The 23,927-nt window shown below is 44.7% G+C and overlaps 1 long non-coding RNA gene across 1 annotated transcript in view; it reads left to right on the top strand.

The window, feature by feature from the left end:
- The window catches only part of LOC144819061 (uncharacterized), a 148,912-nt gene extending 137,780 nt beyond the window's left edge, over window positions 1-11,132 (top strand). Inside the window, exons 5-6 of the long non-coding RNA XR_013607212.1 lie at window positions 9,327-9,365; window positions 10,906-11,132. This is a non-coding gene — a long non-coding RNA (uncharacterized LOC144819061). The remainder of the gene's footprint in view (window positions 1-9,326; window positions 9,366-10,905) is intronic.
- Window positions 11,133-23,927: the final 12,795 nt, after the last annotated feature.

Raw genomic sequence — 23,927 nt, 5'->3', positions numbered from 1 at the left:
GGCAGTTTTAACAAATATCTGCCAATGAAATCTTATGTGGTCAACATGTTTCAGCAGAAAAGACGGACACCATTGTCCTCTGCCTTCATCAGGACCTTAATAAATAATTGCTACTGCAATGAGTGAAATACAATAGAAATGACAAAAATAAACCATTTCACCTGGAATCCTAGGTTTTCTGGTTACACCTCCTGTCAGTGGATTTCGCAACCACTGTTGTTAGATGATGTTGGTTTCATGTCATAACAAATGAATACAAAGAACATAAGATATTGGTGTCTTAAATGTTGACATCAAGTATAGCACAGTCGCCATTCAGCCAGTGTCATCACATAATTAACAACCAACAGTACAGCATACTAAAATATGTATCTGTTCCTGCTTACCTAGTTAACAGGAAGGTATGGCCTCACCTCACCTGGCTGCGGCTCAGGGGGATGAAGCACCACTCTATTAAAAACAAACAAAAAGAAGACATAGACATAACCAATGTTACGAGACCTTCTTTTCGCGGTAAGTATGTGCATTTTGGGACAAATAACACCATCCTTGTCAGCAGTGGTAAACTCCCAAATTTAGTCATAAGGAGCCTTATTTTATCAAACAGAACAAAGTAAATCTTCATTCCTGTTCATAAGACTCCCTCCTGAGTATGTTTAAAACGGAAGTCTTACATAGTGTTTACATGGCCAGCAGTAGCATATAGAGTGCTTAGGGTTCAAGAGTATTACTCTGTGTCAATCGACAATGTTTTTGCGCTTAGAATAACTTTTAGCATACATTGTTTAAGGGGATACATGTCGTGTTAAACTAAAAGACACTTCAATCAGTGCTAGTCGACTTGCCCTAAGTCTCCCTATTGAACGGGTATATAAATTTGCTGAACTTGAAAGAGTCAACCGATCGTTACAAACGCCTGATTCAAGTAAGAGTTGGGCCGAGTGAAAGAGTGCTCTTGCAGCTACGCCAAGGCTCGTGCAAAGCGTCACTGAGCAGCGCCTTCTCTAACAGCAGTGAACTAAGTGGTGACACACGTAGTAAAACACACTGCCGACTCACCTCTCCGTCGGTACTCCTGGCGGTCTGCCGAGCCGTCTCGGGGAGGTGATCGGCAGTGTATGCACACCATCTTTATCATCTGAGCACGCAAAACTGCAGTCACATGTTCACAACCTCTCACGTGCTTAGAATCATGGGAAATTGAGTTTTTCTTAAGATGTTTCTAGGTAGTGACTACTCGATTGCGAGATAGTCTTAACTATGTGAATTTTTAACTGTTCACCTTATTTATTGTTTACCAGGCATGCCCATATACTCAATATCATTGTTACATCCCAAGCGCAAATCTATGCATTAATCTGCTGGCGTGTATATACTCAATAGACATATCAATAAAACTTTATTGGGTAGTAGTACACATACAATGTGTAGTAACCATGCATGTGCCGAAACAGCAACAGTATAATGTTGTTGTAAGCAATGTTGTAAAAATCATGGAACAGCACATGATAAGGTCTCAGTGTGTTTAGTCCGAATAGGTTATTATGAATAACATTTCCGCATCAAAGACCCCACACGTTCCTACTAGGAGTGGGCAAGTCTACCATGATAATAGCAGTCAAGTAGAAACACAGGGTTAGAATGTGCTATCTTCTAGGGTGAAACTTCTAGAGAAGACGAAGTGAGTCATTTGTGGTGATATTAAATATACGCAGTATAGATCGCTGCATACATTCTGTATAAGATGAAAGACAGAACTACAGTGTTAGTACCATAAGACAGTGGAAGAACTCGTATTTTGTCTTACAGTGACATCCAGGGAATTTCATCATTTAGACCCTCTTTGTCTGTCCCTAGTCTGAACACCCATTTCTGTTCCTTTATCAGCAGATATTTATACACATCTGCTACATGGTCAGGAATGAACAGCTGTTCCAAGACTGTCCACTCAAATTCCGTCGGATCATGTTTAGCTTCTAAGAAAGGGCTTGTTAGTCTTGTCGCTTGTTTCTGACAACGTATTGTGCTCTTATGCTCCGAAATACGTTGTTTTATTTGCCTTGTCGTCATACCTATGTATTTCAGCTGGCATGGGCAGGTAATCATATATATTAGCTTCTCACTGTTACAGTTAGTGAACTTCTTTTGTTGCCATAGACAACTAGTGCCAATATCTATGGTGACTGATCTATGTGTCTGGGGCAGACCGCGTAATGTCCCACATGGGTGGTGTCCCTGGACAGCTGGTAAGTCCCATAGGGTGCCAACTGCACATTGTATTTTAGTTTTGGGTTGTGTATGTACCAGTTGGTCTTTCAAATTAGGGCCACGTTTGAACGCAAACAGAGGAGGCTGCAAGGACACTTGTCCTGTATTGAGGAATGACCAATGTTTCCTGACGACTTTTTGTATGTCATTCGACATCGTGCTGTAGGTGTTTACAAAAGTCAGTCTTTGGGTGTTCTCTTTTGGTGTCGCTGGTTCCAGTAATGCTTCTCTGTTGTTGTTAGCAGCGCGTTTAAGTGATTGACGCAGTCGTTTCTTTGGATATTTCCTCGATTTTAACTGTTCGGCCAAGGCAGAAGAATATTCTTGAAAAGCTTCTTTCGTAGAGCAGTTTCTTTGGATTCTCAAAAACTGTCCATACGGAAGGTTGTTCCTTAGTGACCTGGGATGACAGCTATCATAACATAGCAATGAATTTCGTGCCATAGGTTTCCTGTATAGTTCAGACACAAGACCCAAGGGAGTGGCTGATATTAACAGATCCAAAAATGCCAGCTGATGCTTATTGTGCTCCACTGTGAAGCGCAAGAAATTATTCCTGCTATTGAGCCATTGTAGAAATAAATGGAGAACCTCAATGTTTCCTCGCCATATGACGAAAATATCGTTGATATAGCGTTTCCACATTCGTATTGAATCACAATATGGGTTTGTGGATGTCAGAATGTGTTCCTGCTCAAAGCTATGGACATAAAGATTCGCTAGACTTGGAGCAAAAACGCTTCCCATGCTTGTTCCCGAAGTCTGCCAATAGATCGTGTCCTCGAAGCGAAAAAAGTTTTCCTTCATGGCAAAGCAAGCACATGCCATGATGAACTGGACAGGAGTAATATAACCAATATTCCTCTCTGTCAGTAGAGTGGTAACCACCTCCAGGGTGTCGTCCTGAGGGATAGAGGTATATAATGATTCTACGTCAAATTACACCAGGGGATCTGTCATGGTATCAAACTCAATACCTGATAATAAACGCAGAACGTCTTTGGTGTCTTGTAGGAAGGTGGGCATCTCCTTAATCATCGGCCGTAAAAAATGGTCTACAAATGTAGACAAAGGTTCTAGAATAGAACCTATTCCTGATATTATAGGACGCCCAGGCGGAGGTCTCTGTGTCTTGTGAACCTTGGGCAGGACATTGAAGTATGGCATGATGGGATGTGCATACGTAGGAAGCCCGCCTCCTGTGATGTAATCCATCCATCTGCCACAGCCTCTTCTACCATGTGAGTGATGATGGTTCCAATTCTTTCAGTGGGATCTTCTGTGAGAATCCTTACAGAGAGCGAAGAGGCAGTCCTCAATAGAGGACTAGGGTTTGTAGCTACACATGAAGGGGCTCCATTTCAAACGCGCAGCGAATGGCCAAATTTTTTCGAAAAATTAGACTTAATTTCTTCTTTGCTAAAAATACTAGAGAAGAAATGGATATGATAGACACAAATTCTGGCCTTAGAAAACAATCCACTTTCAATCCACCCACACAAGGCATCCCTGCAAAGGTTATAGCATTTGAACAGGCAGTGGAGAACAACATCGCCAGACTGCGTCAAAAGGAAAATCATTCCTTTGTGAATCTACCTAAAACTGAACAACAAGCCCTTCGGAACCTTATGGCTAAGGAAGAAGTGACCATTAAACCAGCCGACAAGGGCGGTGCGATTGTTTTATTAGATACCACCACTTACCGGGCAGAGTGTCTCAGACAAATAAAGGATAGAAAATTGTACCGCCCTCTCATAGAAGATCCCACTGAAAGAATTGGAACCATCATCACTTAAATGGTAGAAGAGGCTGTGGCAGAAGGATGGATTACATCACAGGAGGTGGGCTTCCTACGTACTGCACATCCCATCATGCCATACTTCTATGTCCTGCCCAAGGTTCACAAGACACAGAGACCTCCACCTGGTTGTCCTAAAATATCAGGAATAGGTTCTATTCTAGAACCTTTGTCTACATTTGTAGACCATTTTTTACGGCCGATGGTTAAGGAGATGCCCACCTTCCTGCAAGACACCAAAGACGTTCTGCGTTTATTACCAGATATTGAGATTGACACCATGACAGATCACGTAGTGTCATATGACGTAGAATCATTATATACTTCTATCCCTCAGGACGACACCCTGGAGGTGGTTACCACTCTACTAACAGAGAGGAATCTTTATTCTATTACTCTTGTCCAGTTCACCATGGCATGTGCTTGCCTTGCCATGAAGGAAAACTTTTTCGCTTCGAGGACACGATCTATTTGCAGACTTCGGGAACAAGCATGGGAAGCGTTTTCGCTTCAAGTCTAGCGAATCTTTATGTCCATAGCTTTGAGCAGGAACACATTCTGACGTCCACAAACCCATATCGTGATTCAATACGAATGAGAAAACGCTATATCGACGATATTTTCATCATATGGTGAGGAAACATTGAGGATCTCCATTTATTTCTTCAATGGCTCAATAGCAGGAATGATTTCTTGCACTTCACAGTGGAGCACAATAAACATCAGCTGGCATATTTGGATCTGTTAATATCAGCTACTCCCTTGGGTCTTGTGTTCGAACTGTACAGGAAACCTATGGCACGAAATTCATTGCTATGTTATGATAGCTGTCATCCCAGGTCACTAAGGAACAACCTTTCGTATGGACAGTTGTTTGAGAATCCAAAGAAACTGCTCTACGAAAGAAGCTTTTCAAGACCATTCTTCTGGCTTGGCCGAACAGTTAAAATAGAGGAAATATCCAAAGAAACTAGTGCGTCAATCACTCAAATGCGCTGCTAACAACAACAGAGAAGCATTACTGGAACCAGCGACCTCAAAAGAGAACACCCAAAGACTGACTTTTGTAAACACCTACAGCACAATGTCGAATGACATACAAAAAGTCGTCAGGAAAATTGGTCGATCCTCAATACAGGACAAGTGTCCTTGCAGCCTCCTCTGTTTGCGTTCAAACGTGGCCCTACTTTGAAAGACCAACTGGTACATACACGACCCAAAACTAAAATACAACGTGCAGTTGGCACCCTATTGGACTTACCAGCTGTCCAGGGGCACCACCCATGTGAGTCATGCGCGGCCTGCCCCAGACACATAGATCAATCACTACAGATATTGGCACTAGTCAAGAGACATTTCACCGCTGTATGACAGGTACAGCGGATTGGCTTCGTTCCAACTCCCTCCAGTTTAATGGGTCAAAAACGGAGGTGCTGCACTGCTCCAATGATCGTGTCCCATGCTCACTGCCAGATGATTTCTGGCTTTCCTCTTTTTCTGGGGCAGTGACTGCAGCAGAGTCTGCTCGTAATTTGGGGGTCATGTTTGGCCCCAATCTGCAACTGGACATTTTTGTTAATAAAACCGTAGCCACCTGTATGATGCTGCTTCGGATGCTACGTAAAGTCCTACCATTGCTCCCAGCGCAGGCTAGGCCAGAGGTAGTGCGGGGTATCATCCTAAGCAGACTGGATTATTGCAACGCACTGCTTCTGGAGGCGCCTAGAACGCTGGTGGGCAAGTTGCAGCGGGTACAAAATATGGCGGCCAAGCTGGCACTTTCTCGCCCGCGCACTGCCTCTTCCACCTGGCACTATTGGATCTACACTGGTTGCCTGTTCATCAACGGATCCTTTTTAAAGCATCCTGTCTGGTTTTTAGAGCCTTGCATGGACAGGGTCCAGTTTTGCTGCAGAACTTATTTTCATGGTACTCTACCTCTCGGAGCCTACGCTCTTCCTCTGCGTGTCTGGTGACGGTTCCCAGAGTCCAGAGGGTAAGGATGGGAGGTCGGTCGTTTAGTTGTGCGGCTGCTAGACTTTGGAATTCTCTCCCGATATTGCTGAGGAGTCAGGGTGAATTTCTAACCTTTAAGAGAGGTTTGAAAACCCACCTGTTTCCAAGAGCAGTGTGATTTCTGCATCGGTGGTTTCGGCTATGCTGAGTCAAAGCGCCAGGATACCCTCTGGGTGACAGTGTAGCGCTATATAAGTATGCAAATACATACATACATACATACTAGTCATCCATGTCAACAAAAGAAGTTCACTAACTGTAACAGTGAGAAGCTAATATATATGATTACCTGCCCATGCCAGCTGAAATACATAGGTATGACGACACAAAAAATAAAACTACGTATTACGGAGCATAAGAGCACAATACGTTGTCAGAAACAAGCTACAAGACTAACAAGCCATTTCTTAGAAGCTAAACATGGTCTGACGGAATTCGAGTGGACAGTCTTGGAACAGCCGTCCATTCCTGACCATGTAGCAGATGTTTATAAATATCTGCTGATAAAGGAACAGAAATGGGTGTTCAGACTAGGGACAGACAAAGAGGGTCTAAATGATGAAATTCCCTGGATGTCACTGTAAGACAAAATACGAGTTCTTCCACTGCCTTATGGTACTAACACTGTAGTTCTGTCTTTCATCTTATACAGAATGTATGCAGCAATCTATACTGCGTATATTTAATATCACCACAAATGACTCACTTTGTCTTCTCTAGAAGTTTCACCCTAGAAGATAGCACATTATAACTCTGTGTTTAACCTTGACTGCTATTATCATGGTACACTTGGCCACTCCTAGTAGGAACGTGTGGGGTCTTCGATGCTGAAATGTTATTCATAATAACCTATTCGGACTGATTATAAACACACTGAGACCTTATCATGTACTGTTCCATGATTTTTACAACATTGTTTACAACAACGTTATACTGTTGCTGTTGCTGTTTCGGCACATGCATGGTTACTACACATTGTAATCTTGTTCACTACTACCCAATAAAGTTTTACTGATATGTCTATCAAGCATATACACGCCAGCAGATTAATGCATAGATTTGCGCTTGGGATATAACAATGATATTGAGTATATGGGCATGCCTGGTAAACAATAAATAAGGTGAACAGTTAAAAATTCGCATAGTTACGACTATCTCGCAATCGAGTAGTCACTACCTAGAAACATCTTAAGAAAAACTCAATTTCCCATGAGTGTAAGTACGTGAGAGGTTGTGAACACGTGACTGCCATTTTGCGTGCTCTGACGATAAAGATGGCGTCCATACACTGCCGATCACCTCCCCGAGACGGCTCGGCAGACCGCCAGGAGTACCGACGGAGAGGTGAGTCAGCAGTGTGTTTTACCTCGTGTGTCACCACTTACTTCACTGCTGTTAGAGAAGGCGCTGCTCAGTGACGCTTTGCACGAGTCTTGGCGTAGCTACAAGAGCACTTTTTCACTCGGCCCCACTCTTACTCGAATCAGGCGTTTGTAACGATCGGTTGACTCTTTCAAGTTCATCAAATTTATATACCCGTTCAATAGGGAGACTTAAGGGCAAGTCGACTAGCACTGATTGAAGTGTCTTTTAGTTTAAAATGACATGTATCACCTTAAACAATGTATGCTAACAGTTATTCTAAGCGCAAAAACATTGTCGATTGACACAGAGTAATACTCTTGAACCCTAAGCACTCTATATGCTACTACTGGCCATGTAAACACTATATAAGACTTCCGTTTTAAACATACTCAGGAGGGAGTCTTATGAACAGGAATGAAGATTTACTTTGTTCTGTTTGATAAAATAAGGCTCCTTATGACTAAATTTGGGAGTTTACCTCTGGTGACAAGGATGGCGTTATTTGTCCCAAAATGCACATACTTACCGCAAAAAGAAGGTCTCGTAACATTGTTTAGGTCTATGCCTTTTTTTTGTTTGTTTTTAATAGAGCGGTGCTTCATCACCCTGAGCCGCAGCCAGGTGAGGTGAGGCCATACCTTCCTGTTAACTAGGTAAGCAGGAACAGATACATATTTTAGTATACTGTACTGTTAGTTGTTAATTATGTGATGACACTGGCTGAATGGCGATTGTGCTATACTTGATTGTCAACATTTAAGACACCAATATCTTATGTTCTTTGTATTCCTTTTTTATGACATGAAACCAACATCATCTAACAACAGTGGTTGCGAAATCCACTGACAGGAGGTGTAACCAGAAAACCTAGGATTCCAGGTGAAATGGTTTACTTTTGTCATTTCTATTGTATTTCACTCATTGCAGTAGCAATTATTTATTAAGGTCCTGATGAAGGCAGAGGACAATGGTGTCTGTCTTTTCTGCTGTAACATGTTGACCACATAAGATTTCATTGGCAGATATTTATTAAAACTGCCATTCTTTGCACTGTTTTTAGTCTTGGGCAACTGAGGGATAATAATAAATTCATGCTTCTCTCATTTAGCCCAATTTTAATGCACTGATTATTATACACACCTTTACACATTGCAATGTATTTTTCACTCATCATTTGATACCTTGATTCCACACCCCCCCACATACCCCATGTTTCATAATTAAGTTGTTGGACATATACGTCTAGTCCTCTTATACAGCTTTTATGTTCCACGGCATGAGGGGTGTAAAGAAGCCCAGATGATGACTAGGGCGGTATCGGACAGTGAATGATGGGTATCCTTATTATTATTTTTTAGAGGTATCTTTATTTATTAGTTGTACCTTTATAGTACTCCCTCCACACTTCAATTGTGTGTGTTTTGTTGGTTCATGTCGTACCAAGGTTCACCTATTCTAGACCCATGGTCACTCTGCGTTTTTCATGTTGAATGTTGGGGGCTGTGTCCATGCTAGGTCTGAAAACATGCCCCAGGACCCTTCTTTATCGGTTTGTGTTCATATAGCATAGCAGCCACTTCAAATAACATGCAGAATAGGAATTTATTCCGAGTGAGCACATAAATAATAATGCACACCAGTACAAATAGATAGATAGCATCATTCGTAGGTGTGCAAGCCTCCTCATACCATTTGTCCATTTCTAGATTGCCGAGATATTGGAGGCACACATATAAAAAAAAGACAAGGTGTCCATGGTCATGAAAAGTACACACTGCAGCAAGTTCTGGTAGATTGTTGTTGAATTGATATTCTAATAAAACTCTAATAAAAGATGCGGAAACCCCAGTCACTCTGACATATGATTTTATCTATACAGGTTGTGAACAACCGCACCCAAGTGAGAATGGAATCCTAAGTACGTGAGTAGAAAAGGTCAATACAATTGTGGTTCTAAAACATTTCTAGAAAACATAGGCTTACATTACAATCATCTCTTTATTTAACACAGGTTTTAGAGGTCTAATCTCAACATGCATAGTCTTGCATTGCCACCGACCAGTGTGCTAGCAGATTTTATAAGTATCGGAGTACAGAGTCTATTTTGGTCTGGTTTCTATGCCATAGTTTTTCCACCCTTTGGGCTCAATGAAAACCTGGTTCAGTAACTTTATTTAACACAGGTTTTAGATGTCCTACACAAAAAATAGTCCCGCCCTGATGAAGACCTTCTCTTAAAAAACTCTTTGGTCCACCTTTTGCGAAGGTCAAAACACATTGGCTACCACACCACAAGAGGTCAAGAGTAAACAAGGACTGGAATTTCTGCCAAATAACTAAGACATTTTTGAGCTGAAATAATAAGCTTAAACTAGAAGTATATAAATAGTCTCTGACTCCTACAGGACCTATGGAAGAGCGGTTATTGAGGACGAAAAAAGAAATTTCCCTATATTAGATCAAAATAAGTTGGACTACAAGAGTTCTTAAAGGAATACTACTTTTCTGTAAAGTGATTGGTTTTGTAATATATTTTGATCGCAAAGACATGTGTATCTATGTGAAAAAATGTTTATTGTGATGTCTATGTCTTTATATATGTAAGTATTGTAAATATTGTACATGTTGATGCTTTGCTACAAAGAAAACAACCAGGGTTCGCTAAAAAGATAGTCGATAATCGGAACCTTAAATGTAAAAAAGTATAGAAAAAAGATGCAAAATAAGGTAACCCAGAGACAATTAATAAAACTTGTGTGGTAAAACTGAATCTATTGTTTCTGAGGCAACACTTTGTTTAAAACTTATCATATTGATTCCATCCTCTGAATTCCGCAACCGAATCACTCCCCTATTGTGTATACTAGATATGGGTTGACGGCATCACCCGAAGACTTCTTCTTAGCACTTAGGGGCCTATTCCAATGTCGGACGGACTCATGTTCGTCCGACATCGGTCAGGAGCCATAACCGACCGACCTCCTGTCGTCGGTTACGGCCCTGTAAGTACGATGCGACCGAACCCTGTTCGGTCACGTTCGTATGCTTCACAATGGAAGCATGCATTCCGAGCGGAATGCATGCCTGCATTGTGTAAAGCAGGGGTGCAGTTTATCCCTGCACCCTGTGGCCGGCACCTCAAGGTGCCTACCACCGGGTGCAGGGATCAACAAAGGGGCACCATAGGTGCCCCAGGCCCCAGAGACAGTTCCTGACTGCCTTTTCGTGCCGGAAACACCGGCACGAAAAGGCAGTGAAAAACTGCCATCGTACTCCCTTGGTCGTAAAGACTGCTACATAACTTTCATAGCATATGAGCAAAAACGGCAATTTTATAACTGGGAACATCCCTAGCTTAAAAATACATTTTGATATTGAGAGATGTGCTTATTTTTAATTCTGTAAATATTCATGTATATATATTTTGGGTGTGTAATTAGTTTGTGTTTTATTTTTAGCCTTGAAGAAGTCTTGTTTACGAGACGAAACGCGCTGGCTAAAAGAAAAATTACGTGTACAATTGGATTTTATTTGTTTGGATCAACTAATAAAGAATTGAATACGATCACCACTAAAGTCCAGACCTGTTCATTACGAAACTTCTCTTGGGATTTACTCAACATAAAAAGACTGATAATGATATTTTCTTGATGGGTGCTGATTCCATATGTAACTTGTCTTGTAATTAGGGCCTTGCCCAAGATGGAATAGATAGGGTTGTATTCCCTGGTTTCACAAGCTCCATCACAAGAACAACTAGCCACTGATGTTAACAGGTGAAGATCTTTGTTGCCTCGACCCTTTTGTGTTATGTATATATTTTTTTTTTACTTTGCCAATGTGTTTAAGCTGTGCTGTAGAAGAGTGTGGCTGCTGTGCATCATGCTGAAAAGTTGTAATAAAAAAAAGTGCCAGAAGCATTTTTTTTACCTTATATATGACCAAGACGGCATTACGTACAACAGAACGACCATATTAAAAAATGTATGTACAATAAAAAATGTCCTCATTTTTATTTTGTTCTTGCAATGCTGGCAACTTGTTTTTGAATATTCCAATGGTTGTTTGTTAAAGTTTTGAAGGTTGTGAACTAGTACCTGTATTATAACACTATCAGCGGCCAGACATTAGGGGAGAATCAACACAAGGCAGATTCTGAGAGCAGGCTAAGGTGGTGTTGAGTGATGTTGAAGTGGTAGTGGTGGTGGTGGTGACTGGTGCTGAGACGATGCTGAGGTGTTGTTGAATGATACTTAGGTCTTGCTGAGTGATGATGATGTGGTGGTGTACTATTTATTGCAAAGGCGATGCTGAGTGATACTGATGTGGTGTTGAGGGTTGTTTTGGTGGTGCTGAGAGATGCTGTTGTGGTGCTGAGTGATGCTGTGGTGGCCCTGAGTGTTGCTGTGGTAGCCCTGAATGATACTGTGGTGGTGCTGATGATGCTGTGGTGGCGTTGAGTGATGCTGTGATGGTCCTGAGTGATGCTGTGCTGGCCCTGAGTGATGCTGTGGTGGCCCTGAGTGATGCTAAGCTGGCCCTGAGTGATGCTGTGGTGGTGCTGAATGATTCTGTGGTGGCCCTGAGTGATGCTGTGGTGGTGCTGAGTGATGCTGTGGTGGTGCTGACTGATGCTGTGGTGGTGCTGAGTGATGCTGTGGTGGCCTTGAGTGATGCTGTGGTGGTGCTGAGTGATGCTGTGGTGGTGCGGACTGATGCTGTGGTGGTGCTGAGTGATATTGTTGTGGCCCTGAGTGATGCTGTGGTGGTGCTGAGTGATGCTGTGGTGGTGTTGAGTGATGCTGTGTTGGCCCTGAGTGATGCTGTGATGTCGCTGAGTGATGCTGTGGTGGTGCTAAGTGATGCTGTGGTGGTGCTGAGGTTGCTGTGGTGATGCAGAGTGATGCTGTGTTGGCGCTGAGTGATGCTGTGGTGACACTGAGTGATGCTGTGGTGACGCTGAGTGATGCTGCTGTTGTGCTGAGTGATGCTGTGGTGGTGCTGAGTGATACTGTGGTGGTGCTGAGTGATACTGTGGTGGTGCTGAGTGATGCTGCTGTGACACAGTGTCATTTCTAGTTACAGTGGGTAGAAGAGGGGTAGAAGAGGGGTAGAGGGGTAGAAGAGGGGTAGAGGGTAGAAGAGGGGTAGAAGAGGGGTAGAAGGGGGTAGAAGGGTATAGAAGAGGGATAGAGGGGTAGAAGAGGGGTAGAGGGGTAGAAGTGGGGTAGAGGGGTAGAAGGGTAGAAGAGGGGTAGAAGAGGGGTGGAAGGGGGTAGAAGAGGGATAGAGGGGTAGAAGGGTAGTAGAGGGGTAGTAGAGGGATAGAAGAGGGGTAGAGGGGTAGAAGAGGGGTAGAGGGGTAGAAGGGTTGAAGGGTAGAAGAAGGATAGAGGGGTAGAGGAGGGGTAGAGGTATAGAAGAGGGGTAGAAGGGTGTAGAAGAGGGGTAGGGGGTAGAAGGGTAGTAGAGGGGTAGTAGAGGTGTAGAGGGGTAGAGCGGTAGCGGGGGAGAGGCGAGGTAGAGGGGTAGAGTGGTAGAAGGGTAGAAGAGGGATAGAGGGGTAGAAGAGGGGTAGTAGAGGGGTAGAGGGGTAGAAGAGGGGTAGAGGGGTAGTAGAGCGGTAGTACAGGGGTAGTAGAGGGGTAGAGGGATAGCAGAGGAGTAGAGGGGTAGAAGAGGGGTAGAAGAGGGGTAGTAGAGGGTAGTAGGGTAGAGGGGTAGTCAGGGGTAGAAGCGGGGTAGAGGTATAGATGGGTAGAGGGGTAGAAGAGGGGTAGAGGGGTAGTAGTGGTTTAGAGGGGTAGAAGAGGGGTAGAGGGGTAGAGGGGTAGAAGAAGGGTAGAGGGGTAGAATAGGGGTAGAGGGGTAGTTGAGGGGTAGAAGGGTTGAAGGGTAGAAGAAGGATAGGGGGTAGAAGAGGGGCAGAGGGGTAGAGGTGTAGAAGAGGGGTAGAAGGGTGTAGAAGAGGGGTAGAGGGGTAGAAGGGTAGTAGAGGGGTAGAAGGGGGTAGAGGGGTAGAAGAGGGGTAGAGGGGTAGAAAAGGGGTAGAGGGGTAGAAGAGTAGAGGGGTAATAGAGGTGTAGAGGGATAGAGCGGTAGAGGGGGAGAAGAGGGGTAGAGGGTAGAAGAGGGGTAGAAGAGGGGTAGAAGGGGGTAGAAGGGTATAGAAGAGGGATAGAGGGGTAGAAGAGGGGTAGAGGGGTAGAAGTGGGGTAGAGGGGTAGAAGGGTAGAAGAGGGGTAGAAGAGGGGTGGAAGGGGGTAGAAGAGGGATAGAGGGGTAGAAGGGTAGTAGAGGGGTAGTAGAGGGATAGAAGAGGGGTAGAGGGGTAGAAGAGGGGTAGAGGGGTAGAAGGGTTGAAGGGTAGAAGAAGGATAGAGGGGTAGAGGAGGGGTAGAGGTATAGAAGAGGGGTAGAAGGGTGTAGAAGAGGGGTAGGGGGTAGAAGGGTAGTAGAGGGGTAGAAGAGGGGGAGAGGGGTAGAAGAGGGGTAACGGGGTAAAAAAGGGGTAGAGGGTTAGAAGTGTAGAGGGGTAGTAGAGGTGTAGAGGGGTAGAGCGGTAGCGGGGGAGAGGCGAGGTAGAGGGGTAGAGTGGTAGAAGGGTAGAAGAGGGATAGAGGGGTAGAAGAGGGGTAGTAGAGGGGTAGAGGGGTAGAAGAGGGGTAGAGGGGTAGTAGAGCGGTAGTACAGGGGTAGTAGAGGGGTAGAGGGATAGCAGAGGAGTAGAGGGGTAGAAGAGGGGTAGAAGAGGGGTAGTAGAGGGTAGTAGGGTAGAGGGGTAGTCAGGGGTAGAAGCGGGGTAGAGGTATAGATGGGTAGAGGGGTAGAAGAGGGGTAGAGGGGTAGTAGTGGTTTAGAGGGGTAGAAGAGGGGTAGAGGGGTAGAGGGGTAGAAGAAGGGTAGAGGGGTAGAATAGGGGTGGAGGGGTAGTTGAGGGGTAGAAGGGTTGAAGGGTAGAAGAAGTATAGGGGGTAGAAGAGGGGCAGAGGGGTAGATATGTAGAAGAGGGGTAGGAGGGTGTAGAAGAGGGGTAGAGGGGTAGAAGGGTAGTAGAGGGGTAGAAGGGGGTAGAGGGGTAGAAGAGGGGTAGAAAAGGGGTAGAGGGGTAGAAGAGTAGAGGGGTAATAGAGGTGTAGAGGGATAGAGCGGTAGAGGGGGAGAAGAGAGGTAGAGGGGTAGAGTGGTAGAAGGGTAGAAGAGAGGTAGAGGAGTAGAGGGGTAGAAGGGTAGAAGAGGGGTAGTAGAAGGGTAGATGGGTAGTAGAAGGGTAGAGGGGTAGTAGAGAGGTAGAGGGGTAGTAGAGGGTTAGAAGAGGGGTAGTTGAAGGGTAGATGGGTAGTAGAAGGGTAGAGGGGTAGTAGAGAGGTAGAGGGGTAGTAGAGGGTTAGAGGGGTAGCAGAGCGGTAGTAGAGGGTTAGAGCGCTAGTAGAGGGGTTATGGGGTAGTCGAGGGGTAGAAGAGGGGTAGAAGAGTAGAAGAGGGGTGATAGAGGAGTAGAGGGGTAAAATAGAGGTAGAGGGGTAGAAGAGGGGTAGAGGGATAGTAGAGCGGTAGTACAGGGGTAGTAGAGGGGTTGAGGGATAGAAGAGGAGAAGAGGGGTAAAAGAGTGGTAGTGGAGGGTAGTAGGGTAGAGGGGTAGTCAGGGGTAGAAGCGGGATAGAGGTGTAGATGGGTAGAAGAGGGGTAGAGGGGTAGTAGTGGTTTAGAGGGGTAGAAGAGGGGTAGAAGAAGGGTAGAGGGGTAGAAGAGGGGTAGAGGGGTAGAATAGGGGTAGAGGGGTAGTTGAGGGGTTGAGGGGTAGTAGAGGGGTGGAAGAGGGGTAGAAGGGTAGAAGAGGGGTAGAGGGGTAGAAGAGTGGTAGAAGATGGGTAATAGAGGGGTAGAAGAGAGGTAGTGGGGTAGAAGAGGGGTAGAAGAGAGGTAGAGGGGTAGAAGAGAGGTAGAGGGGTAGAAGAGAGGTAGAGTAGAGGTAGAGGGGTAGAAGAGAGGTAGAGGGGTAGAAGAGAGGTAGTGTAGGGGTAGAGGGGTCGAGGAGATGTAGAGGGATAGAGGCATAGTAGAGGGGTAGAGGGGTAGAGGGGTAGAAGAGGGGTGGAGGGGTAGAATAGGGGTAGAGGGGTAGTTGAGGGGTTGAGGGGTAGTAGAGGGGTAGAGGGGTAGAAGAGGGGTAGAAGAGTAGAAGAGGGGTAGATGGGTAGAAGAGTGGTAGAAGATGGGTAATAGAGGGGTAGAAGAGGGTTAGTGGGGTAGAAGAGGGGTAGAAGAGAGGTAGAGGGATAGAAGAGAGGTAGAGATGTAGAAGAGAGGTAAAGGGGTAGTAGAGAGGTAGAGTAGACGTAGAGGGTTAGAAGAGAGGTAGAGGGGTAGAAGAGAGGTAGTGTAGAGGTAGAGGGGTAGAGGAGATGTAGAGTGATAGAGGCATAGTAGAGGGGTAGAGGGGTAGAAGAGGGGTAGAGGGGTAGAAGAGGGGTAGAGGGGTAATTGAGGGGTTGAGGGGTAGTAGAGGGGTAGAAAAGGGGTAGAAGGGTAGAAGAGGGGTAGATGGGTAGAAGAGTAGTAGAAGATGGGTAATAGAGGGGTAGAAGAGGGGTAGTGGGGTAGAAGAGGGGTAGAAGAGAGGTAGAGGGATAGAAGAGAGGTAGAGGGGTAGAAGAGATGTAGCAGAGGGGTAGAGGGGTAGAAGAGGGGTAGAGGGGTAGAATAGGGGTAGAGGGGTAGATGAGGGGTTGAGGGGTAGTAGAGGGGTGGAAGAGGGGTAGAAGGGTAGAAGAGGGGTAGAGGGGTAGAAGAGTGGTAGAAGATGGATAATAGAGGGGTAGAAGAGGGGTAGAAGAGAGGTAGTGGGGTAGAAGAGGGGTAGAAGAGATGTAGAGGGATAGAAGAGAGGTAGAGGAGATGTAGAGGGATAGAGGCATAGTAGAGGGGTAGAGGGGTAGAGGGGTAGAAGAGGGGTAGAGGGGTAGAATAGGGGTAGAGGGGTAGTTGAGGGGTTGAGGAGTAGTAGAGGGGTAGAGGGGTAGAAGAGGGGTAGAAGGGTAGAAGAGGGGTAGATGGGTAGAAGAGTGGTAGAAGATGGGTAATAGAGGGGTAGAAGAGGGGTAGTGGGGTAGAAGAGGGGTAGAAGAGAGGTAGAGGGATAGAAGAGAGGTAGAGGGGTAGAAGAGGGGTAAAGGGGTAGTAGAGAGGTAGAGTAGAGGTAGAGGGTTAGAAGAGAGGTAGAGGGGTAGAAGAGAGGTAGTGTAGAGAGAGAGGGGTAGAGGAGATGTAGAGGGATAGAGGCATGGTAGAGGGGTAGAGGGGTAGAAGAGGGGTAGAGGGGTAGAAGAGGGGTAGAAGAGCGATGGAAAAGGGGTAGAGTGGTAGAAGAGGGGTAGAAGGGATAGAAGAGGTGTAGAAGGGGGTAGAAGTGGGGTAGATGGGTAGAATAGGGGTAGAGGGGTAGAAGAGGGGTACAGGGGTAGAAGAGGAGTAGAGGGGTTGGTGAGGGGTAGAGGGGTAGAAGAGTGGTAGGAGGGGTAGAATTGGGGTAGAGGGGTAGAAGGGGAGTAGAGGGGTAGTAGAGTGGTAGAAGAGGGCGAGAGGGGTAAAAGAGTAGAGGGATAGAGGGGTAGTAGAGGGGTAGAGGGGTAGAAGAGGGATAGAGGGATAGAAGAGGGGTAGAGGGGTAGAAGGTTAGAAGAGGGGTAGAGGAGTAGAAGGGTAGTAGAAGGGTAGAGGGGTAGTAGAGGGGTAGAGGGGTAGTAGAGGGGTAGTGGGGTATTAGAGGGGTAGAAGAGGGCTAGAGGGGTAGAAGAGGGGTAGAGGGGTAGAAGGGTAGAAGAGGGGTATAGGGGTATAGGGGCAGAACAAGGGTAGAGGGGTAGTAGAGAGGTAGAGGGGATGTAAAGAGGTAATAGAGGGGTAGAAGAGGGGTAGAAGAGGGGTAGATGTGTTGAGGGGTAGAGTGGTAGAAGAGTAGTAGAGGGGTAGTAGTGGGATAGAGGGTAGAAGAGGGGTAGAGGGTAATAAGAGTGGTAGTAGATGAGTAGAGGTGTAGAGGGTAGAAGAGGGGTAGAGGGGTAGAGGAGGGGTAGAAGAGAGGTAGAGGGGTAGAAGAGTAGAAGAGAGGTACAGGGGTAGAAGAGATGTAGAGGCATAGAAGAGAGGTAGAGTAGACAGGTAGAAGAGAGGTAGAGGGGAGGTAGAGGGGTAATAGAGGGGTAGTAGAGGGGTAGTAGGGTAGAGGGGTAGAAGAGGGGTAGAGGTGTAGAGAGGTAGAGGTGTAGAGGGGTAGAAGTGGGGTTATAGAGGGGTAGAAGAGGGGTAGTAGAGGGATAGAGGGGTATAAGAGGGGTAGAAGGGTATAAGAGGGGTAGTAGAGGGGTAGAAGAGAAGTAGAGGTGTAGAAGAGTAGACGAGAGGTAGAGGGGTAAAAGAGAGGTAGAGGGATAGAAGAGAGGTAGAGTCGAGGTAGAGGGGTAGAGGAGATCTAGAGGGATAGAGGCATAGTAGAGGGGTAGAGGGGTAGAAGAGGGGTAGAGGGGTAGAAGAGGGGTAGAAGAGTGATGGAAAAGGGGTAGCGTGGTAGAACAGGGGTAGAGGGGTGGAAGGGGTAGAAGAGGTATAGAAGGGGGTAGAAGTAGGGTAGATGGGTAGAAGAGGGGTAGAGGGGTAGTAGAGGGTTAGAAGATGGGTACATGGGTAGAAGAGGGATAGAAGAGGAGTAGAGGGGTAGACGAGGGGTAGAGGGGTAGAAGAGGGGTAGGAGGGGTAGAAGTGGGGTAGAGGGGTAGAAGGGGAGTAGAGGGGTAGGAGAGTGGTAGAAGAGGGGTAGAAGAGTAGAGGGATAGAGGGGTAGTAGAGGGGTAGAGGGGTAAAAGAGAGGTAGAAGAGGGGTAGAGAAGTAGAAGAGGGGTAGAGGGGTAGAAGGTTAGAAGAGGGGTAGAGGGGTAGAAGGGTAGAAGAGAGGTAGAGGGGTAGAGGGGTAGTAGAAGGGTAGAGGGGTAGAGGGGTAGTAGAGGGGTAGAGGGGTAGCAGAGAGGTAGAGGGGTAGAAGAGGGCTAGAGGGGTAGAAGAGGGGTAGAGGGGTAGAAGGGTAGAACAAGGGTAGAGGGGTAGTAGAGAGGTAGAAGGGATGTAAAGAGGTACTAGAGGGGTAGTAGAGGTGTAGAAGAGGGGTAGAGGTGTAGAGGGGTAGAGTGGTAGAAGATTAGTAGAGTGGTAGTAGTGGATTAGAGGGGTAGAGGGTTATAAGAGGGGTAGAGGGGTAGTAGATGAGTAGAGGTATAGAGGGGTAGAAGAGGGGTAGAGGGGTAGAAGAGGGGTAGAAGAGAGGTAGAGGGGTAGAAGAGTGGTAGAGGGGTAGAAGAGTAGAAGAGAGATAAAGGGGTAGAAGAGAGGTAGAGGGATAGAAGAGAGGTAGAGTAGACAGGTAGAAGAGAGGTAGAGGGGTAATAGAGGGGTAGAAGAGGTGTAGAGGGGTAGAGGGGTAGAGGGGTAGAAGTGGGGTAGTAGAGGGGTAGAGGGGTAGAAGAGGGGTAGTAGAGGGATAAAGGGGTAGAAGAGGGGTAGAGGGGTATAAGAGGGTAGTAGAGGGGTAAAGGGTTAGAAGAGTGGTAGGGGGTAGAAGAGTAGAACAGAGGTAGAGGGGTAGAAGAGAGGTAGAGGTATAGAAGAGTAGAAGAGAGGTAGAGGGGTAAAAGAGAGATAGAGGGATAGAAGAGAGGTAGAGTAGAGGTAGAGGGGTAGAAGAGAGGAAGAGGGGTAGAAGAGAGGTAGAGTAGAGGTAGAGGGGTAGAAGAGAGGTAGGGATATATAGGCAAATAAAAAGGAAGCTATCGACTTCAGAAATTGTGAAAGAAAGCTCTCCTATCTTGAAAGCTGATTACAAGCATCTCCTGAGAAACGCGACGAAACGGAGTCGTTTGAAAGTTTGCTGCGTTTCTCAGGAGATGCTTGTAAACACAAATAACCTGATTCATTTAATTTAACAGTTGGCTCTGCACAGGATTGCTTTGTAACCAAATGACAAGGAAGCTGATGACCCATGACGAGAGAGGAAAACCAGATGGCGCCTCTGCTCGTCAGCGCGCACCCGTGCGCTTAACCGCAAGCTCTAGGTCACAGTGGTAGCATTTTCTGAAGCCCTTACTAAAATTCTCGCCAGGTCAGCGCATGCGCTGACTCAGGCGAGACCTAAAAATGACTAGATCGATTTTCAGCAACTTTAAAACTTTCATGATTCTCTATTAATGCTTTCAGCAGTTCATTAGGGGGATTAAGGCAATGGAATGGAAACCGCACTCCTGGAGTTTTGGGGTTCTACTTTCCCTTTTATCAACAACAATGCATCTTTCTTACTAGTGGTATTAAACTTTTCATAGGCGTTTGACACAATGGACCACCACACCTTTCTACAGCATATGTCTACAGTAAAAACTCTGGATACTACATCTTACAGTGTCTCTTGAACATCTGACACCAGCAGATGTAATTAGGAACTTTCACATTTAGCCCCATTAGGCTAGATTGTGGAGTCTCACAGTTTGTTTCTGGCTCCATCCTTTTGCTGTCTATACTGTTACTCCCGTCTCAATCTTTTCCAAAGGATACAGGTGTCAATCCAATCCCAATCCAGTTTATATAACATTTTCTTCTGACCGTACCCAGATAGATAACTAGAACATTGACTAGTAGACTTTAGCCATGGATGACTTGTAATTATTGCCAAATTAGCAGCTAAAAAAACAATTATGATTTTTGGTCGAAAAGTCATCCTCCATTAGCAGCCAATCCAGTGTCAAACATCTTTGATGTAGGTTTCCAGTTCCGCAGATAAAGTTGAAAAGCTTGGCATCCTGATTGACACCCAGATAGCCTTCTTACCCAGGTTAATAAGGTAGTAAAAAACTGCAACTTTAAGTTCTGCGAAATAAAAACAGTTCTTTATTATCTTAATAAAAACGGAAGTTAGTGGTCAGAGTGGCAATGCTGGATAATTGGAATGTCCTTTATGCTAGTTTACTAAACATCCTGTTTGGTGTGGACCAGAAAGCTCAAAATACAGCTATAAGTTATGATTAGCACTGAGAAAAGAGACTGTATCAGCACTTGTAGGATTCTGCATGTGATAGATTGTATTTATTTTAAGATAGCATGTCTCGCATTTAAGACCATAAACTTCTGGCTTCGTTTTTTTTAACTCCTTCTCTTGTCGCAACTTACGAAGACAGCTCTTCTGATGTTACCAAAATTCTACCCCAGTACCTGAGGTGAGCAAACCTTTTCAGTACAGTGCCGAGTATCTCCAGCTTGCTTTCAATGAACATCAGACTATCCCACGTGGACAGTCATTCTCCAGGAAACAGCTGAGCACTTACTAAGTCTGGTTTGCTACACAGTTTTAAAAACGGCATCAAGAAACCCATTTGAAATGTGTGTGCAGCCTAAGTGCTGCTAGTCAGGTAAAAAACAGGCCATTGTTGACAAAGCCACATATGTGTGTCCTCTTATCATGGCGTATTCTGAATAACTGATGAGTCTGTTCTCTACATAGTAATCTGCCAGTGAAAGCATTAAGGACTTATGAGTTAAGAGACACCCCTTAGGAAGAAAAATGCCAAATGTGACATGAGAAATGATTGTGAATAATATGAGGGCACTGGGTCAGAAAACGCATCTCAACTATGTCACCATATGATTGTTGTGGAATCTGAATATTAAAGTTGTGATTAAATACCTGTAAGCATTGATCAGGAGAGAACATGTTCTAGCTTCAGTAAGGAAGGTTGCTTTGTGTTTGTAGTGCCACAGTTTGAGTTCAGTGTGAAGTTTCATTACAAAAGTTTCTAAAAGTGTGCTATAACACCATGAACATGGTATTTAACGCTACATAATGTGTAAAAAGGAAGAATCCAACTGAACCTTGAATGGATTACTTACTTGGGGAATTGTGCTCTTTGTCAGCTGATTGTCTTGGTGAGCTAAATGCTCTCTGCAAAAGTATTCAGTGAGTCGTGGGACAAAAGTTCAAATCTGGGCATGTCCGATTCAGGCCTTTGTCCTTCTCAGGCTGTGAAAGTGAATATGAATAAATTAGTTATTGGCAATACCATTATTGACAGTAGTTAGAAATGTCAGAAGTGCAGTGTGATTCTATATTTAAAATGTAATCTAGACTGCAAACTCCTGGATGTGTTTTTATCCAGTTTTAGTGAGGGAATTGTGATGTTTTGTTATTGTGCTCTAAATATTATATATTTAAGGTAGTCTCCGTTCCTTTCTAAATATTTATTTGGCGAAAGCAAGAGGGATTAACTTGCATATCTAACATGAAAAACATGACACAATTTTCTTTTGAAGACATCAATTTCTGAAATGTCCCTCGGGTCTCCTGCAACCTAAACAACAAACACAGCCATTGATAGTAGTTTTTTCCAAGCCTTTTATGATCTTCATGTTATTGTGCAGTTTCCCCTCTTCATTTCTGATCTATTTAAAAGTGTGCTACTAAAGAACTAGATAAATCAGATTTATAATCTAATATTAATTATTTCCCATTTATTTCCTCCACAAGAGGGATAATTAAGGATCTTCAAAATTAACATGCTTGCTCCTCTAAAGTTCAAATTATTGGCCACGCCCACATTATATAACAGGAGTCCTCAGCTTTGTGACATCGTGGGCATTGATCACAAAAATCGGACATTTATGTTAAGCACTTTGGGTTTAATAAAACCTATTGGACGAAACATATCGTATACAAAAGTTTTCAGTTTAGCCATTATCAGTCATTGCATGGAGATTAATTTAATGCATTGTAAAGAAAAAGTATACCATCAGAGTTAAATGCAGTTTGTATTAGCATGTTATATTGAACTGCTGGCTAATGCTCTAGAAAATTCTTAAGAAAACATTAAAAACGCACCGTGCATGACACAATAGGAGCTATATTGACCTCACTAATAGTGCAACCCAAGTAGTTAATTATGCAAGCATCCCTGACGGATGACCAGTCATAGTAAATGCCTGAAAACATCAGAAGGAATGAGGTGCATTGTATGGAATGCATCTTTAGTCAACTTATACTTACTTCCTTTATGCATCTATATATCTTCCACGTACTTGGATCTATGTATTTATTACTTTCCTCCCCCCCAAAGATGCATATTCAATGTACTACCCTATTTCTCACCATATACCTCTATCAATATCTTTAATCTATGTATACCTACTTTATGCATCTATAAACTTTCTATGTACTTATGGATCTATATATTAATTACTTTCTTCTAATTCAGCATATCCAATGCACTACCCTATTACTCACGCTATACCTCTTTCAATATATCTTCTACCTCAACTCTCTGACTCACCTCAAACCTCTTTCTACTGCTCTTTCCAATGCACTACACTATTTCTCACCCTATACCTCTATGAATATATCCTCTACATCTACTCTCTCATTCATCTCAAACCCATACCACTACTATGACCCCAAAATAGCCCTTTCTAGACTCTCCCCTACTCTACCCCTCCTTCCACCATTTGAAACCTTTTTTTACTATACTGATCCCCCAAAACAAGCCTTTCTAAACTCTTCCCTCTGAATCTTCCCCCACATCCATTTTTACTCATCCCAAGCCTCCCACTACTGCTATGACATCCCCCCAAAAAATCCTTCACTCTTCTATCCCTCCACTATCCTTTTCAATCCAAATAACAGACTAGCATATCCACTTATCAAATTTTATATTTCACTATACTAATTCACCACTAATCCTTTATGGATTCCGAGTAGCATGCTACTCGCCGAAAAAATGCTTCAACACCCCAACAGGGGTAACAAGCGCTATGTAAATGCAAACCATTTTCCCTTCTCTATCCCTCCGCTATCCTTCTTAATCCAAATAACTGATTAATATCCACCACTCAAATTACTTTCATGTTTCACTATACTAATGCACATCACTCTCCTCTTTCTGCACTTCTCATGCTTCTTTCTATATCTCTGTTGCTTCTTTCAGCAATTCTTTTGCCTCTTTCTGCACTTCTCTTGCTTGTTTCTGCACCTATTTTGCGTCTTTCTCCACCTCTGTTGCCTCTTTCGGCACCTCATTTGCCTCTTTGAGAACCTCTGTTGCTTTTTTCTGCGAATCTCTTGCCTCTTTCTGCACCCTTCTTTTCTCTCTCTGCACCTCTCTTGCCTCTTTCTGCACCCCTGTTCCCTCTTTCTACACCTTGCCTGCCTTTTTCTGCACCTCTCTTGCCTCTTTCTGCACATCTCTTTCTCTTTCTGCAGCCTTCGCATCTCTTTCAGCACTGGGCCAGACTGGGAACCAATACCAGGGGGTTGGGGGTGCGGCCAAGCTGTTTGACATGTCCGGGTCAGCCGATTTTGTTACAAGGGCTGATTTGCTGCAAAAACGGCCCTGTAACAAAAACGTCACCACAGGGGCCCAAAACCGCCCTCCACGCTGGTGGCCCACCGGGGAAATG

This window comes from Lissotriton helveticus, chromosome 2_1 (genome assembly GCF_964261635.1).
Source record: "Lissotriton helveticus chromosome 2_1, aLisHel1.1, whole genome shotgun sequence".
Classification (NCBI taxonomy): Eukaryota; Metazoa; Chordata; class Amphibia; order Caudata; family Salamandridae; genus Lissotriton; species Lissotriton helveticus.
This window is presented reverse-complemented; position numbering and strand designations above follow the sequence as displayed.